This window comes from Strongylocentrotus purpuratus, unplaced genomic scaffold (genome assembly GCF_000002235.5).
Source record: "Strongylocentrotus purpuratus isolate Spur 01 unplaced genomic scaffold, Spur_5.0 spur5_scaffold_11, whole genome shotgun sequence".
In the NCBI taxonomy this organism is placed as follows: Eukaryota; Metazoa; Echinodermata; class Echinoidea; order Camarodonta; family Strongylocentrotidae; genus Strongylocentrotus; species Strongylocentrotus purpuratus.
In genome coordinates, this window is record NW_022145596.1 from 1,159,008 (window position 1) to 1,176,356 (window position 17,349).

Here is a 17,349-nt window from a genome sequence, read left to right on the forward strand (position 1 = left end):
TTCTTTTAAATACATGCTAAGATATTATCGTTCTCTTGAACAATACATTGATGTTAAAAATAACAAATTTGTATCATTTGATAATAGGTGGAAAAACATTGTGTTGCTTTAAAAAAGATATTTATCTTGTATAATCAGCTATATTCTTGTTGTTGATTGTATTGGTTATAATTATTATGTATGTAGTTTTGTTATGCCGTGTTTTGTAAAGTCGAAAGCAATATTGAATATAGATGATTTTATTGAAGAGGGACAAAAATATCAGGAAAGTAGGCAGGCCATGGCAACTGTTGCACCCTCTCTGTGTCAACGCACCCGTTGCCTTCCATTTGTGAGGTGGTCGAGATCTCGAGATCATTAGGGACTTTTAGATTTGCACGACGACAACGTGGATTGCTACGATCGACGTCCTTTTCAATGCACTGCCTTGAATGGACGTCACACATATCAGTCCACGCAAATCTAAAAGTCCCTAATGACAATCATGCAGGACAGACAGATCCTATGAACGAGACGCGTCTTTTTTTAACCTAACCTTGCCATCCTATCGCTGCATTATTGGCTCAATAGGAACCATTATGTCATGCACTGATGGTTTGTTTGTTCTTTTGTTTATTTTTTGTTAGTATACTTTTTGTTTTTGTTTGTCTTATTACATTATATTCCATTATGTTTTTGTTTGTCCAATGGATAATTATGCCGTATTTTGTTAGTCTGCATAAATCTTAACAATCCAATCACATCTCACTTACATGTACAACAAGTGAAACTTATAATTTCTTATATAGTTAGGACAATAAAGTGGTTTTTTCTCTCTTTTTTTCGTGTTTGTATTTATATTGTTCATGTCGTATTCTCTACTTTTCATGTATGATTGCCATATTGTATAATATTGTATTTATGTTTAGCACAGGCTAGGTTTAGATCATTCCTATTTATCGTTATACTTTTATATTGTTGTTTTGTTGTATTCTGTATTATTTGTATTATTAAGCTATGCTTGTATTCTTTATTATGTATCATTATCATGAAATGTACATGTGTTGTCCTCTCATACCCCCAGAAGGGGGTCGAATGAGTCAATAAATCCTATCTATTCTATTCATGATGCGCACGCACACAGAATTTATTTATCAAATATGAGATTTCATACAAAAATTACAAGTGCAAAGCTATTTTTACTTTAAAAGAATGACATTGCGAGAAAATCGGATGGCTTACCGTAAACGAATGACTACCCAGGTTATAACTTGTCTATAATAATCATTGCGACATACCATGGTTATTTAAAGTCCAGAATCTGGCCGATTTAATTTTGATCTCCACCACACCCGTACCAACGCAAATATTCATAATATTCAAATATTAATATGCAGGCAGCGTGGCAAGGTTAGGTTTAGCCAATAGAAACCAATAAGACAAATAGAACCCAATGGGACCAATAAAAACCAATAGGAGTAGTATAAACCGATACTAGGACCAATAGAAACCAATATGTTCAATAGAAACCAACAAATCTATGTATCTCATGCATATTTACGATTACTTTACACGTTTTCACAGAAAATACATTTATCATGATTTGTCAAACAAATTATGACAATGCACATCAATTTTGTGATTTGTATTTTCCTTCGGCAATTATTGACCAGTATATTACTTGTCTGATAATGTTACGATTAGATTCACGTTTTAACAATATATATGTTGATTAAATGATTACTATTAGGTAGGTTACAACTGGGAGAATTTATGTACAGGTCTGAAAATGGACTATTACCAAACTCACTTCAAAACTGGTTTAGATGCAACAGTGATGTACATTGTTATAACACCCGAAACTCCGAGAATTTGCATAGCCTTTATTACAGAACTGCTACTGGCCAAAGAAGTGTTAAGTATCAGGGTTGCCTTACATGGTCTACTTCAGATGACAGTTTCAAACAATCTGCATCATTACGACAATTTAAGTTGAAATATAAACAATATCTTTGCAATTCTAAATAGTCATATCAATTTAAAAATAATCATTATTATGTTTCAAATCGCAATTATGTTTTCATCGGGTCATTTAATCTAATTATAAACCAGACATTTGAAGGGAGAGTCCACCCTGAGGATGGGTTTACTACTCCGCCTTTACTTGGCCACACACATTCTCAGGGTGGACTTCCCCTTCATTGCTACCGGGCTAGACTCGATAAGCTTCGCTTTTTCTAGCCCCATCGACATTACTTACCTTTTTATGTTTTAATGTTGATTTTTGTTAACTGATGTAGATTTTCATTGTTTTTTATGCTTATGTATCTGTTTTTCATTTGCTCTATGTGTGAAATGTGCATGTACAGTGTATTCTGTTATTTTGTATATTTTTCTGGTTTTTAATGTGGAAAATAAATGAAATGAAATGAAAACTAACCAAGAAACAACATGCATGTTTATTATATATATGTGTACGAGCCTGTATCACTTAAAAGGTTAATCTTGATTTAGGCAGAAATAATCTTTTTAGTTTGGTCAGCCTTAAAACACAAGAACAACAAGAACAACAAGAACAACAACAATCACTTCAAATGATCTTTGTGATCACTGGCGTACTGGATGGGGGAACTTGGGGGGGGGGGGTGGTGCGCTAGCCCCCCATCCAAATAAAATTAAACCATGACTTATTTTCAATTCCATGTCAAGTGATTTAGAAATGTTCGTGATATCACATGATTTTCACAAAAATGCGCGTTTCTCCATTTCTGTTTTATTTATTTTGTATTTATTTTATTTCCAGCCAAGATGATAACATACAAAACATCACAAAGTTTACAAATGATATAACATAAACATAATGATACTTAGCACCAGCCATGCCTGAGGATAAACTAAAAGAATTTAAAATTTTTGTCTAGAGGCTCTCCACATTGGCTGGTGCATACATAAAACAAAATAAGGACAAAAGATAAGGTCAACATAATGCATAAATGAATTTGTAATTAAAACTTAACGGTAATATACATGTAGATCAAATACTGTTAGGATTATTATCAAAAAGAATTGAAAAAAGAGCTGTTCAAACTATGCATTAAATGCAGAAAACTGTCTGTTTATACAGTCATGTGGATACGGTAATATTGGAAGTAAGCAAAACTGTATAACATTATTAATTTGATTTGATTTGAAGTTATCCAAATTGTGGAACATTCTTATTGATATGATTGGAATTTATAAAAATTGGGGAACATTGGTTAGGGTTAGGGTTGGGGGGGGGGGGGGGTAAGCGGACATTTTTTTTTTTTTTTTTTTTTTTGGAGTCCCAAAAAAAATCGCAACGACTCAGCCAGCCGAAAAGTCGCTCAGTGGGGGAGGGGGGGGGTCCTCGAAATTTTTAAAATCTGCACCCCCCCCCCCTTGAGCGCCAGGGGGGGGGGGCCCAACCCCCCAAAAAGGTAAAAATCGCGTGATTTTGCATGATTTTTTTTCTCAGGGGGGGGGGCCGGCCCCCCCCCCCTGGATCCGCCACTGGCATGCACAGATTTGCGAACGAACGTTCCATACGTACATCATGATCATGTAACACGTGCTGCCCAGTGGGGAAACTGAATTCAAACAAGCATATGGCTCCGTTTAGTCTCATTTCACAACGCCCCCTATCGTCAGAGCATGGTCAGATTCAGCAGCCTAACATGTTAGCCTATGGACGTTTTTTAAAAAATCGTTACAAATTCATTTTTTGTTTAAACGAAAAGCACATCCACCCCGACGTACGTTATCACTAGCTCTTTCATTGGAGCCCTCAAGTCTCATTGACTTTTGAAAGTTCACCCACCGTAATTTTTCAAAATATGTTGCAAGCTCGTCATTGCCTATAATACACATGTGAAACAAGTCTAACTTTGGACTCAGTTTACCAAGCGATTTGAAGATTATAGGTCGAGCACACGAAACATAAAAAGCATGAATTATCATAGATCACTTCTGCCTATTTCGTTTTGTCCATTTCATCCAACGTACCCCCACCGTAATCTTTCCATTTAGTAAAAGCAAACATTTTGCCGAGTTTAGCAAAACATGAATATTCATGAACGGTCAGACAATACAGCTTTTTAGTACGTAACGTATAGTGAATGGGAATGTGCGATGATCCGTGTAGGAGGTAGAGGTCAGTGGTTTGTGCTGGCAATGTTCACGCGAGCGAAAATGAGACAATCGGAGCAATATGGATTAAGAGTAGAGAACTGTACAACGATTCGTCTTCTTTCTCTAATAATTTAATGAAACGGCAAAGCTTCCGCGCTTTGCGCGGGATGGGCGAAACTGAATTCAGACAAGGATTAAGAGTAATGATTTAATGAAACGTCAAAGCCTCCGCGCTTCACGCGGGAGGGGGAACTGAATTCAGACAAGGACACGATACAGCGAATCGTCTTCTTTCTCTAATAATCTAATGAAACGTGAAAGCTTCCGCGCTTCCCGCGGGATAAGCGTAAATGAATTCAGACAAGGATTAAGTTTAATAATTTATTGAAACGTCAAGCTTCTAGGGGAACTGAAATCAGACTAGGAATAAAAGTCGAGAACGGTACAACCAATCGTCTTCTTTCTCTAATAATTTAATAAAACGTGAAAGCTTCCGCGCGTAGCGCGGAATGGGCGAAAATGAATGCAGACAAGGATTAAGAGTAATAATTTAATGAAACGTCAAAGCTTCCGCGCTTCACGCGGGATGGGGGGGGGGGGGACTGAATTCAGACAAGGACACGGTACAACGAATCGTCTCCTTTTTCTAATAATCTTATGAAACATGAAAGGTTCCGCGCTTCCCGGGATGGGCGAAAATGAATTCGGACAAGGATTAAGAGTAATAATTTAATAAAGCGTCATAGCCTCCGCGCTTCACGCGGGAGGGAGGGGAAAAAAACTAAATTCAGACAAGGACACGGTACAACGAATCGTCTTCTTTCTCTAATAATTTAATGAAACGTGAAAGCTTCCGCTCTTCGCGCGGGATAAGCGTAAATGAATTCAGACAAGGATTAAGTTTAATAATTTATTGAAACGTCAAGCTTCTAGGGGGGGGGGAACTGAAATCAGACTAGGAATAAAAGTCGAGAACGGTACAACCATCGTCTTTGTGCATTGTGCGGCAACGAAGCATATTCAACATCTCACGACGTGACAGATCACTTTCTCTAACTTCTAACCAATCAGAAGGCCGCCTCTTTTCCAGCAAGTGCCGGTGGACATTAATGCGCCAAACGTAGTTCTCAGATTGCAAAAGATCCCTACTCTTGGAGGGGGTAGGAGAAAGCAATTATTGTACGTCATATTACCAGATAACCAGAATGAAAACAATTGCAAGACCTGTGGTACAATCACAACTACTTTGGAATCTGTTCAAAAACAACTCCAGGTTTTGAATGAAACCGTCAATGGCATCATCTCGTCAACAAAAGGCTCTAAATCAGCTAATCAGACGACAACAGATAAAGCTCAAATCGATTCCGACGCAAGCACGGAGAAAGATAAGCATTGTAATGAACATAATAGCCTTACAATAGATGATCAATTACGAGACTACAAAGCAAAACATCAGCTCCTGAGAGCATCAATGGTCACGCAGAATGCCCATTCAACCGATGTTTTGATTGTTGGTGATTCCATGGTAAAGGACATCAACCCTTCGAGGCTATCAAGAAGACCCGTTAAGTGCAAAACATTCAGAGGCGCTCGTATTGGAGATGTTTGTGACATTGTTTGTGAGCAAGCTATTCAGCAAAATGCTAAAGAAGTAATCCTTCATCTAGGTTCGAACGATGTCACTTCACACGACGCAGATGAAATTGTTGCAAAACTTGAGTCCCTGGCAGAACAAATTGTCAAACTGACACCAGCAAGAAAATAAGTGTCTCGACAATAATCCATCGTCGCGGAGAATCAGCAAGCGATTTCGAGAAAGTGCGCAGTGTAAATGAAATGTTGAAACTTCTAGCCAATCGCCGCAGCTGGGGAGTCGTGGACAATGAAAACATCACTCCTGACACACATCTCGCCGCTGATGGCGTACACTTAAACGGCTACGGAGTACGTGTATTGGCACAGAATATCATCGCATATCTTCGAGGATCCCGCCCTGCGTTTCATCGTGACCAGTTTCCATCAACTACTGTTTATGTTTCTGATCCGGCTAGTTTGGATAACGAATATCCTCGGCTCCAATCTCAATATCCTGATGCTCCGTCTTTTCAGATGATGAGCAAGCGAAATTCCGCAAGAAAGCGTCCGACCGTGTTTTCCCACGAGACTGGCTAGATTGTCTACAAACAGCCCGGAGACTCCTCAACAGTCACATAGATTAGACAATAGTCATGAAGACATTGATGACTTCAATCGATCAAGTGATTCAGTTCGAAATAGTGACAATGCAGACAGTAATAGCAATCAAGAAGGATATCTTGAACTTGCTGATGATGGAAGTATACCAGTTATTTCAAAACGAGGATTACGTATGTGTCATTTGAATGTTAATTCCTTACCAAATAACTTGAAGACCTAAGGTATTTGTTAAGAAATTCTCCCTTCGACATCATTGGCCTTACTGAGACTCATTGTGATAACACGGTTAGTGACAACGAACTGCATATTGATGGTTATGATTTACTAAGAAAGATAGAAGTAGGCATGGTGGGGGCGTGATGATTTATTTGAAGAACACCCTCCACTTTCAACATGTGAAAGATCTTGGGTTAAACCCCGGCCCCCCACTCAGTGTTATTTAGGGTACGCATATGCTCGTACCCTCTTTTTGAAAGCACCCCCTATCTGAGGACTGCCAACATTTCCGAACCCCCCTTTCGCAGGCTTTTTGCGGGCTTTTCCTGCCTTGGAGACCCCCCTAAATCAGGAAAAATGCTCAATGTACCCCCCTAAATTCGGAATAATTTCTCAGGATTCCAAAGAGATGAGAGAAAAAAAGAAAAACACCCCTTTTTAAAGAAATCTCCGGGTGAAAAGTCAAATACACCCTTTTTTTACAAATCTCGGGCCGGACTTTGTCGCACGAAAAGTACCCCTTTACCGGACATTTTGGCAACACGCATGCGGTCATTCCGACCTCTGAGTGGGGGGCCGGGGGTTAAACTTAGAAACTATTTGGATAAAAACCAAGGTACGGACGTGAAATCATTTTTAATTTGTGTTATGTACCGTCCACCGAACTCTTCAGTTGATTATTTTGATTTAATGTCTGCTATGATGAGTAATGCTCTAGATTTTGATTGTGAACTGATTATATTGGGGGACCTCAACTGTGACCTACTTTCTGACAATGTCGATTCATCGACACGATCTCTTATGACTGTAATGCAGGGATCACTTTTGTCACAGTTGATTGAGTTTCCTACTCGTGTGACCCAGCATTCTAAAACACTTATTGACCATATTTATACAACATGTCCGGACGATCACAGTATTTCAGGTGTCATAAAAACTCACATTAGTGATCATTTTTTGATATTCACATGTTTACATTCTAGAAGTGCTGGGAATGTTCATAACGATATCAAATTCAGAAACTTAAAAGAATTTAAGCAGGTAAATTTTGTCAACGATCTCTTTAACTTAAGGTTTAGAGAATTAGATTGTGTTAGCAACGTTGACACAGCTTGGAAATTGTGGTACAATCAAGTAATGTCAGTTATTAATAAACATATGCCATATAAACACAAAAGAATGAGGAAAAAACCCTCTCCTTGGATCACAGGTGAAATTATTACATGATAAATAAAAGAAAGTATCTCCATAACAAGGCTTTAAAGTTTAACTCCTCAGGATTATGGAAAGAATATCGTAGAATACGTAACATGGTAACAAGTTTAACTAAAAAATCTAAACAAAGTATATACAGGGTTTATTGCAAGATAAGTCTGGTGACCCCGGTGCATTATGGTCTATTCTAAAGCAACTATCCTCTAGCACTGGTCAGCTTTCCATAAAATTGAATATTAATGATGTTGAAATTTATCAGCCTGAAATTGTTGCCGAAAAACTGAACGACTACTTTATTGATAGTGTTTCAGAACTCCTGGGAAAACAGATTGGAGAGCTAGTGAAACCACAATTCCAGATGTAATTGTCAGTTGTCCATTGCCACAGGAGAATTGTGAGGACCTTGATCATGTTGATCGTCAAATTTTTGATATTCCTCCAATCACCTACGATTTTGTTGTAAAAGAATTGATAGCCATTCTGTAAAAAAAGCGACAGGGCCTGATGACATCTCTGTTAAATGTTGAAAATGATGAAATATGCCACAAATGTAATAGATGGTCTTATTTATATTTTCAACCTTTCTTTGTCAAAAGGGCATTTTCCAAAAGCATGGTGCTTGGCAAAAATTCGCCCTATTTTTAAGGGCGGTGATCGATTATGTATAGAAAATTATCGACCAATATCCTTATTGTCAATTGTTTCAAAATTTTTGAGAAATGGGTACAAAAGCATTACAGACATACTTATTAAATAGCGATTTCTTCAGTGAAAGTCAATTTGGCTTTAGACCAAAGCATTCATGTGAAAGTGCTCTATTGTGTATGGTTGATGACTGGGCAACCGAAGTTGATAGGAGTAAATTTTGTGGGGTAGCGTTTATTGATATGCGTAAAGCCTTTGATTCTGTTAACTACGATGTATTGCTGAACAAACTTTCTATGATAGGATGCTCTGAGAATGCATTGGCATGGTTTAAATCCTACTTTTGCTTTAGGGATCAATTGACAGAAATAGGGGGTAAATTATCCAATACAAGGTCAACTATCTCTGGGGTACCACAAGGCTCTGTTTTAGGGCCCCTGTTGTTTACAATATATATTAACGACTTGGTTTCCAGTATAAAGTCAGGAAAAGTTGTCATGTTTGCTGACGATGCAACTCTGTATGTTAGTGGTAGTAATCTTGAATCGGTTGAAAGTCAACTAAATTCTGCAATGAATGAAGTCTACAAGTGGACATCTAAAAATAGATTGGTACTAAATGATAAAAAAACGAAAGTGATGCTTCTTGGTTCTCGACAACGATTGAATACCTTGCAGGATAAAAAAATATCTGTTATAATTAATGGTACCTTACTAGAATGTGTATCTGAATATAAGTGTCTGGGGGTGTCGATTGATGATACTCTGACATTCAAATCTCATGTTACTTCTATTGCAAAAGTCATGAAACAAAAACTTGGCCTAATTAGAAGAAACAAGTATATATTTAATGTTGATCAACTCAAAAGATTATACTGGGGATTTGTTCTCCCCCATGCATTATATTGTTCAACCGTCTGGTCATCTTCATCCGAATCTAACTACAAAATATTAAACACGCTACACAAGCGCGCAGCATATATTGTAAGTGGATATACTTGGGAAACCTCATCGGAAACAGTTTTTCGAATACTAGCCTGGCCTACTCTAAAAGAACTGTTTAACAAGTCAATATCATGCATGGTGTATAAATGTGTAAGTGGGGTAGCACCATCCAGTTAAGTAGTAAATTTGTTCTAAATGACAATGTCTCTACACGTGTAACACGAAGCACCAACAGGTTGTTTACGTATTCCTCAATGCAAAACTCAATTTAATCGGAGGACATTTGTACCAGTTAGTGTAAATGAATGGAACTGTTTGTCCGATGAATGCCGATCTGCCCCCCAGTCCTTAGCCATTTTCAAAAAATGTATCAAACCTTGCAATAAATAGCTTTTTTTTAAAATGAAGGGGAGGAGGGGGTAGCAGTGAGGTCAAATTCATTTTATGCTTGATTTTAATGTAATTTTTAGTTTGTAAAACAGGTGGTAAATAGGTGTGTGTGTTAGCTTTCGTTACCCCTGTCATTTCTATATATAATATTGTTCATTGTCATTTTATGTTTTTTTAAACAGAGCCCTGTTGTAACCAGCCTATTTTAATGTTTTTAACAATGTTTTGTAATGATTTTTAGCTGAACATGTTACTGTGTATAAAAGATGCGAAAAAATAAATAAAAAAAAAATACTCCAGGAAGTGCCTGAAAATGCGTCTAATGTGGTTCTAAAATTGCAAATGCCTGGGAGGGGGTCACAAGCCCTAACAGACCACCCCCGCTTGGTCGCTCCTCTCCCTCGCCGCTAAAGCCTCGCTCTTTCGATTCATCGTTTTACAATTTTATATCACTCAATGCCATTTTTGACCCCCCCCCCCCTAAGTAATTCCTGCATCCGCCACTGATGCCCATACCCCTTGAGCTTCGGGGGCTCCGCCCTCGACCCCAGGCCCCACTTTGAAAAAAACGTTCAGCGCAGCCTGCATGTAAGAGTGGGGTGATGCGGATTTTTTTTTTTTGTCAGCCCCCCCCCCCAACAAAACAAAAAACAAAAAATATATATTTTGCTCATTACGCCATTATTTGTGATGGAGTTAATGCAATAGAGATTACCATATACCCAGGCGCAAACATTCCAGGGGCAGTGACGTAATGAGCAAAAACGTTTGGAATCACGTCTGCATCACCACCACTCCTTTACAGCTTCTTTTTTTGGGGGGGGGGGGAGGGGGGAAGTTTTGGGGGCAAAAATGCGTTTTGCCCCCCCCCCCCCCCCACTCCGGCGCCTATGCATATACCTATTGGTGTACAGTTGCCAACATCGATATCACTGGTTCTTCTACCCGGGTCGATCTATAAATGGGCTATAATCCCCCCCCCCCCCCACTCAGTGTATATTTAGGGTACGCGTATGCTTGTTCCCTCTTTTTGAAGCACCCCCTATCTGAGGACTGCCAACATTAACCTCCCTTTCGCGGGCTTTTCCTGCCTTGGAGACCCCCCTAATTACGGAAAAAATGCTCAATGTACCCCCCCCCCCCTAAATTCGGAATAATTTCTCAGGAGTCCAAAGAGATGAGAGAAAAAAAGAAAAAAACACACCTTTTTAAAGAAATCTCCGGGTGAAAAGTCAAATACACCCCCTTTTTTTACAATTCTCGGCCGGTGTGACCGCGTAGAATGTAACCCGCACCGATCGTCCGACTATTAGAGATCGATCGAGAGCGGACGATCGGTGCGGATTTTATCCGCGCAGAATGTCCGTGTCGGACATTCCGTGCGCGCCTCAAATGTCTGACGGACAATCTGTGCTGAAGAGGTCTCGCACCAATAGTCCTCCTGCCGCACCGAATGTCCGTACTCTAGTCCACACGTATACATAGTCAAAACAAACAGGGATGTACTCTCATATCCCTGATACAAGTATAATTATACTTAATGAATGAAACGACTAGATAACCCATATTCAGCTTAACCAGCTAGCTAGGGATGAAACTACAGGCAGTGGCGGATCTAGTAGGGGGATGGGGGGGGGGGGGGGGGGGGGGGGGAGGGTGCAAATTGTTAAAATTTCGAGGGCCAAAAAAAAAAAAGGTGCTCACTAACCCCCCCCCCCCCAAGATCGCGAAAAAAAAAGGCCTTTGCCTCTGCCCCCAAGACCAACCTCCCCCCCCCCCCTTCTCGCCAAAAAAAAAAAAAAGAGAGAAAGGAAAGGGAAAGAGGAGAGCTAAAATGGAACACAAAAGAGGTAGAAAAAAGAAAAGGGTGAAAAGAAGCAGAGATCAGTTGCGATTAATCCCATCAACATCGTGGGATCGGGGGAGGGGGCGAAAGGCCCCTGCCTCCCTCACCAAACTTAAATGAGAGAGGGTGAGAGAAGTATGGGGGGGGGGGGGAAGAGGAAGAAGAAAGGTAGGGGAGATCAGTTACAATTTTCTTTAAAGCAAAAACGCCAGATATTAAAAGTTAATCATTTTTTCCAATTTAGGTGTGACAAAATAATTATTGTTGGTGTTGTTGATTGTTGATGTATGGGCAAGGGTTCCAATGGGGTTCCAATGCACAATATGTCAATGTATTTGAAATTTTGCTAGCCAAATATTGGTACGTAATGGTGACACCGGCAGTGGCGAAATGAGCAAAAACGTTTGGGGGGGGGGGTAGAAAAAAAAACCGCACCACCCACTTTTTATGCAGGCCTCGCTGAACGTTTCTCTAAGTAGGTTGGGGGAGTGGTATTTACGATAAGGCAGAGAGAAGCGTTTATTGGCGTAGGGTCTAGGGCCTTTAACCCTCTGAACTACAACTTGTTGGCGGCAAAACTGATATCCCGCTTCTTTTCTTTTCTTCTTCCGTTTTTACCTCCCTTTATCTCTTCTTTTCCTTTTTCTTTCCCTTTTCATCATTCTCTCTTATTTTGTAATGGGGGGGGGGGGGTGACAGCTGGGATCCAAGACCCTTTCGGCCCTTGATCTGCTTCTTCCCCCCTTTTTTTTTCCCTTCTTCTTCCTCTTCCTCTTTTCTTTCCCTTTCTCTCCTCTTTCCCTTTCCCTTCTTTTCCTTCTCTCTCTCTCTTTTTTTGCGGGGGGGGGGGGGGGGCAAGGCCCTCCGGCGCCCTGGATCCGCGTCTGCCTTAAGGGGGTATAGCTGCGCCTGCCGTGAAAGTGTTAACAACTAAAAGCACAGTGTGTAAATACTAAAAGTGAACCAGGTAATCGTAGTGAGGCAAAGTGGTCTCGTGGATAAGCAACCGCCTAGTAAGTGGAAGGTATCGGGTTCGATCCCCAGCTAGTGTATTTTGTTTTAAAGCCCAAAAGCCAGATATTAAAAGTTAATAATTTTTCCAATTTTGGTGTGATAAAATAATTATGGTTGTGTTGATTGTTGATGTATGGGAAAGGGTTCCAATGCACAATATGTCAATGGATTCCTCAAAAAAACTTGAAAAAGGGCCTATGGTGAAGGGGGAGCAGCTGAGTGTAGGAAAAAGCTGTTAGGGAGCCCCTTGGGGGGGGGGGGGGAGTCTTCTTTTTTGGGGGAGTCTTTTTTTTTTTGGGGGGGGGGGGAGTCTTTTTTTTTGGGGGGGGGGGGTTTTGGGGGGTCTTTTTTTGGGGGGGGGGGGGTCTATTTTTAGCTGGCGGTCGTCAGCTAGCCGGCGGTCGTCAGCGTAACCGGCGGCCGGTAGCGTTAGCCCCAAAGCCATGTCCAATTTTTAAACTACCTTCAAGAGTCCCTTATTGCCAGGTTAAACAAGTTTTTTACATTTTCAGTACTACCTACATCCATTTATTCAATCTGTACACTCCCATGCTATCCTTTTCCAGTCTGTAAACAACTTTACAACATGAATTCAATGATGGGCAAGGTTTTACTCCTCATATGAAAGCGCCCAAACTTCGCGAGGTGAAACAAAGGGTCTTTCAATTCAAGTCTATTCAAGCCCAATATGGGCTAACAACTGGCCTGCATACCCGAGCAGAATCATTTTGTGCTCGACAAAGACACACAGACTTGGTTAAGAGGTCCATTATTATTATTTTTGTTAGTTATATTTTTTCATTGACAGTATACTATTAAATATCAGGAATATTGGATGCTCTGTTTCAAATACAGTCCAGATTGCCGAGCAATGAATTATCTCATGCTTCTTGTCCTTGAAACATATCTAACTGGTTTTTAAAACGGTATCATTTTAATTTCCATTTCCCAGCATTATTTTGAACTGTCCCGAAATCGCTTTCCTTTTTTTAAATGAGACTACAGCCCCATTCTATCCTTTTTCTATTGGGATATTTAAAGTGCGTGTCCTCCATGCAGACAAGGAGAAAGACTTTCTCAGTACCTTTATGGACAATACATCAACATAATGCGGTCATTGTTGCAATGTCATGAATGCTATTATTACCTCTTATGTAATCCTCGCAATTGACAAAAATATTCCGTCAATGAAGGGAGGGTCGGGTTTTTTCTTCAATTCATTAATTGATGCTGCAGGTGCAAGCTATTGAACACAGAATCGAATAGCCAAGCTTCCCTATTCATTTGTGCCCTGTTACAGAATTCGTAGCATATCCTAAATTGAATAGATCCGTGTTCTGTTCATTATGCTATGTCAGGGCAGTGGCCTATTGTCATATCACTTGAAGTTTAAGTCAGCAGATTGCAAAATAAATGAAAATAACATAAAACCTCACTATTATATCAGAAATATCAGTAACTGAAAGAAAACATTTACGGGCAATCTTGACAACATCGGACTGCAAAAATATGAATAATTATGCATCCCGAAATCGTTAAATCAGTAAATCAACATATTAAAGTCGTTAACATGCAGAAAGTGCTATAAGACCAAGAAGTGAGCCACTTAGTAGCAGTGAGGCAAAGTGGTCTTGCGGATAAGACTGATCGCTTCACAACGCAATGTATGTATGTACTCGGGTTCGACTCCCAGCTTCTTCTTTATACCTCATGTTATTTTTAATTTTTTTTCTTTACCCCATGATATTGACGTGTCCATCTCCTTTTTTTAAAGGGGACACCCCCCCCCACCTCCTCAACAAAGGAGAAAATAACATTTGATACTCTTTCTTTAACAAGCGACTCTCTGAATTAGTTAGAATACGTTTTTTGCTACATCTACAAAAATAAGTATCAATATGAAAAAATACATGAAGATTACCAGTGTGACACATTAGTCTAGTGGATAGGCAAACGCCTGGCAACTGGAAGGTATCGGGTTCGACTCCCAGCTAGTGCTTTTTTAAATATTTTTTATAAATCTTTGAAAAAGAAAAACTGATGTTAGAGAACCCATTTTCATCTCACTCATAGTTTGGTGTGATAAAATAATTATTGTTGGTGTTGTTGATGTATGGGAAAGGGTTCCAAACCACAATATGTCAATGGATTCCTCAAAAAAAACTTGAAAAAGGGCCTATGGTGAGGGGGAGCAGCTGAGTGTAGGAAAAAACTGTAATGGAGCCCCTTTGGGGGGGGGGTCTTTTTTTGGGGGGGGGGAGTCTTTTTTTTGGGGGGGAGGTCTTTTTTAGCTGGCGGTCGTCAGCTAGCTGGCGGTCGTCAGCTAGCTGCGTAACCCTCCCCCTTCCGCCTGGACCTTTCTAATAATCCGAGATGTGGATCGCAGAGAAAGGCCCTTGCCTCTGCCCCCCCCCGACCACCCCCCCCCCCTCCCGCCCAAAAAAAAAAAGAGAAAGAAGGGAAGGGAAAGAGGAGAGCTAAAATGGAACAGGAAAGAGGAAGAAGTAAAGAAAAGGGTAAAAGAAAAGAAAAAGAAGCAGAGATCAGTTGCAATTAATCCCACCAACATCATATGGATCGGGGGAGGGGCGAAAGGCCCCTGCCTCCCTCATTAAAGTTAAATGAGAGAGAGAGAGAGAGAGAGAAGTAAGGGAAGGGAAAGGGGAAAAAAAGAGGAAGAAGAAAGGTAGGGGAGATCAGTTGCAATTTTTCCCAATGTGTACCCCTCCCCCCCCCCCCCCCTCAGCAAAGAGAGAGAGAGAAAGAAAGGGAAAGAGGAGAGAAAGGGACAGAAAACAAAGAGGAAGAAAAGAAAAGGGGGAAAAGAATTAGGGAAGATCAGTTGCGATTTTCATTGGTTCTTCTATCATCATTGTACAACTATCGTACAAATCGTATTGTACAAATGTATTTATATATTCATTTATTTATTCCTGTTTGATAACAAAAATATGAATATAAACTCATAACAGCAACAAAATTAAATGCAGAAGGAAACTATCACAAAAATGATCATGCGAAGGCTAAATTGTTATGCGCAAATGGTCATTTTCGTCGACGACATAAATATACAAATTATTTCGTCAACTTAGTTAGCATCATAGCTATATATTTAAACGCAGGTGCGTAGCTAGGATCTTATTTTAGGGAGGGGCGGTATTGAGCAAGTGAATCACTTAAATAGCGCGCGTGGGGGAGGGGATGGGTGAAAGGCCTCCCGCGCGAAGCGCGGTAACTTAGACGTTTCATTAAATTATTATGAAAAGAAGACGATTTGTTGTACCGTTCTCGACTCTTAGTCCTTGTCTGAATTCAGTTTCCCCATCCCACGCGCAGCGCGGAAGCTTAGACGTTTCATTAAGTTATTATAGAAAGAAGACGATTTGTTGTGTATCGTTCTCTACTTTAACCCTAATTGTCTGAATTCAGTTTCTCCCCCTCTCGCGCGAAGTGCGGGAGCTTCAACGTTTCATTAAATTATTAGAAAAAGAAGACTATTCATTGTACTGACTCTAAATCATTGTCTGAATTTTCAAAAATGTTTCTTTGTCCGATAAAAAGTCACAGCTCGAAGGGGAAAAACTTACTGGCCGACCGACATAACAAAAATCCCACCGACTTCAACCCCACCCCCCCCCCCCTTTAGCGACGCCCTGAATGTAGAGTGGCCTGAGCGGGTAGGCACAGGGCTTGGTTCTAAACCTACAGAGACACTTCGATGAAGACATCCTTATTTCATGATTGCGTGTGTTGAACTGCCCTGGACTTTACAACTTTAAACCTCCAGGGTTTATTTTGCATATATAGCCTATATAGGTATTTATCAAATATCATAGGTAGCAAATAAAGGATGACTAAAAGAGGAATGAAATCAAACAGATAGGAGAGGATGATCGAGCATAATGATGTGCACCAATCTATAATGATAATGATAACCGAGCCCGGCCAAAATATGGGGGGGGGGGCTCAATGATATCCGAGCCTCTCACAAAATATCGGGGGGCTCCGTGATGTTATCCGAGCCCCACACAAATATCGGGGGGCTCCGTGATGTTATCCGAGCCCCACAAAAAAACAATTGGGTGATATCTGAGCCCCACAAACATATAGGGAGGGGGGGGGGGCTCAAAGATATCAGAGTCCCGCCAAAATATTTGGGGGTTTCAATGATAATTATCTGAGATCCACCAAATATATTTTTGGGGGTCAATGGTATGCGAGATCCGATGTCTGAGCCCCCCCCCCCCCCCCTCCTCCCCAAATAAATATTTATAAAATGTTTATATTTGAATGGTAAGCCTGTAGATTATAGGTATACATGAGTTTCATGCCTAGAATATAATGATTGGGGAGGAGGGGGGGGGGGTTTAATGATATCCGAGCCCCGCAATAAGTATCGGGGGCGGCTCAATGATAATTATCTGAGCACCGCTTAAATATGGGGGCTCAATGGTATCTTAGCCCCTAAGGACTCAATGATATCTAAGCCCCACCGACAAATTTGGGGGCTTAATGATATCTATAAGCCCCGCAAAATATTTTGCGGGGCTCAATGATATCTGAGCCCCCCAAGCCCCCCCCCGGTCCCTAAGCCTTTGTACTTGTCAATGAAGTCTACTTTTTGAAACTTAAAGGGATTGGGTAACTTTGTCTCAGGTTCTGAAACAAAATCCTGGAATGACAGTAAGGGCTAGTTCTGACCGGAAAACGACCCAAATATCGGATTATGGCAAGCTGCCCCAGGGCCTTGTCCTA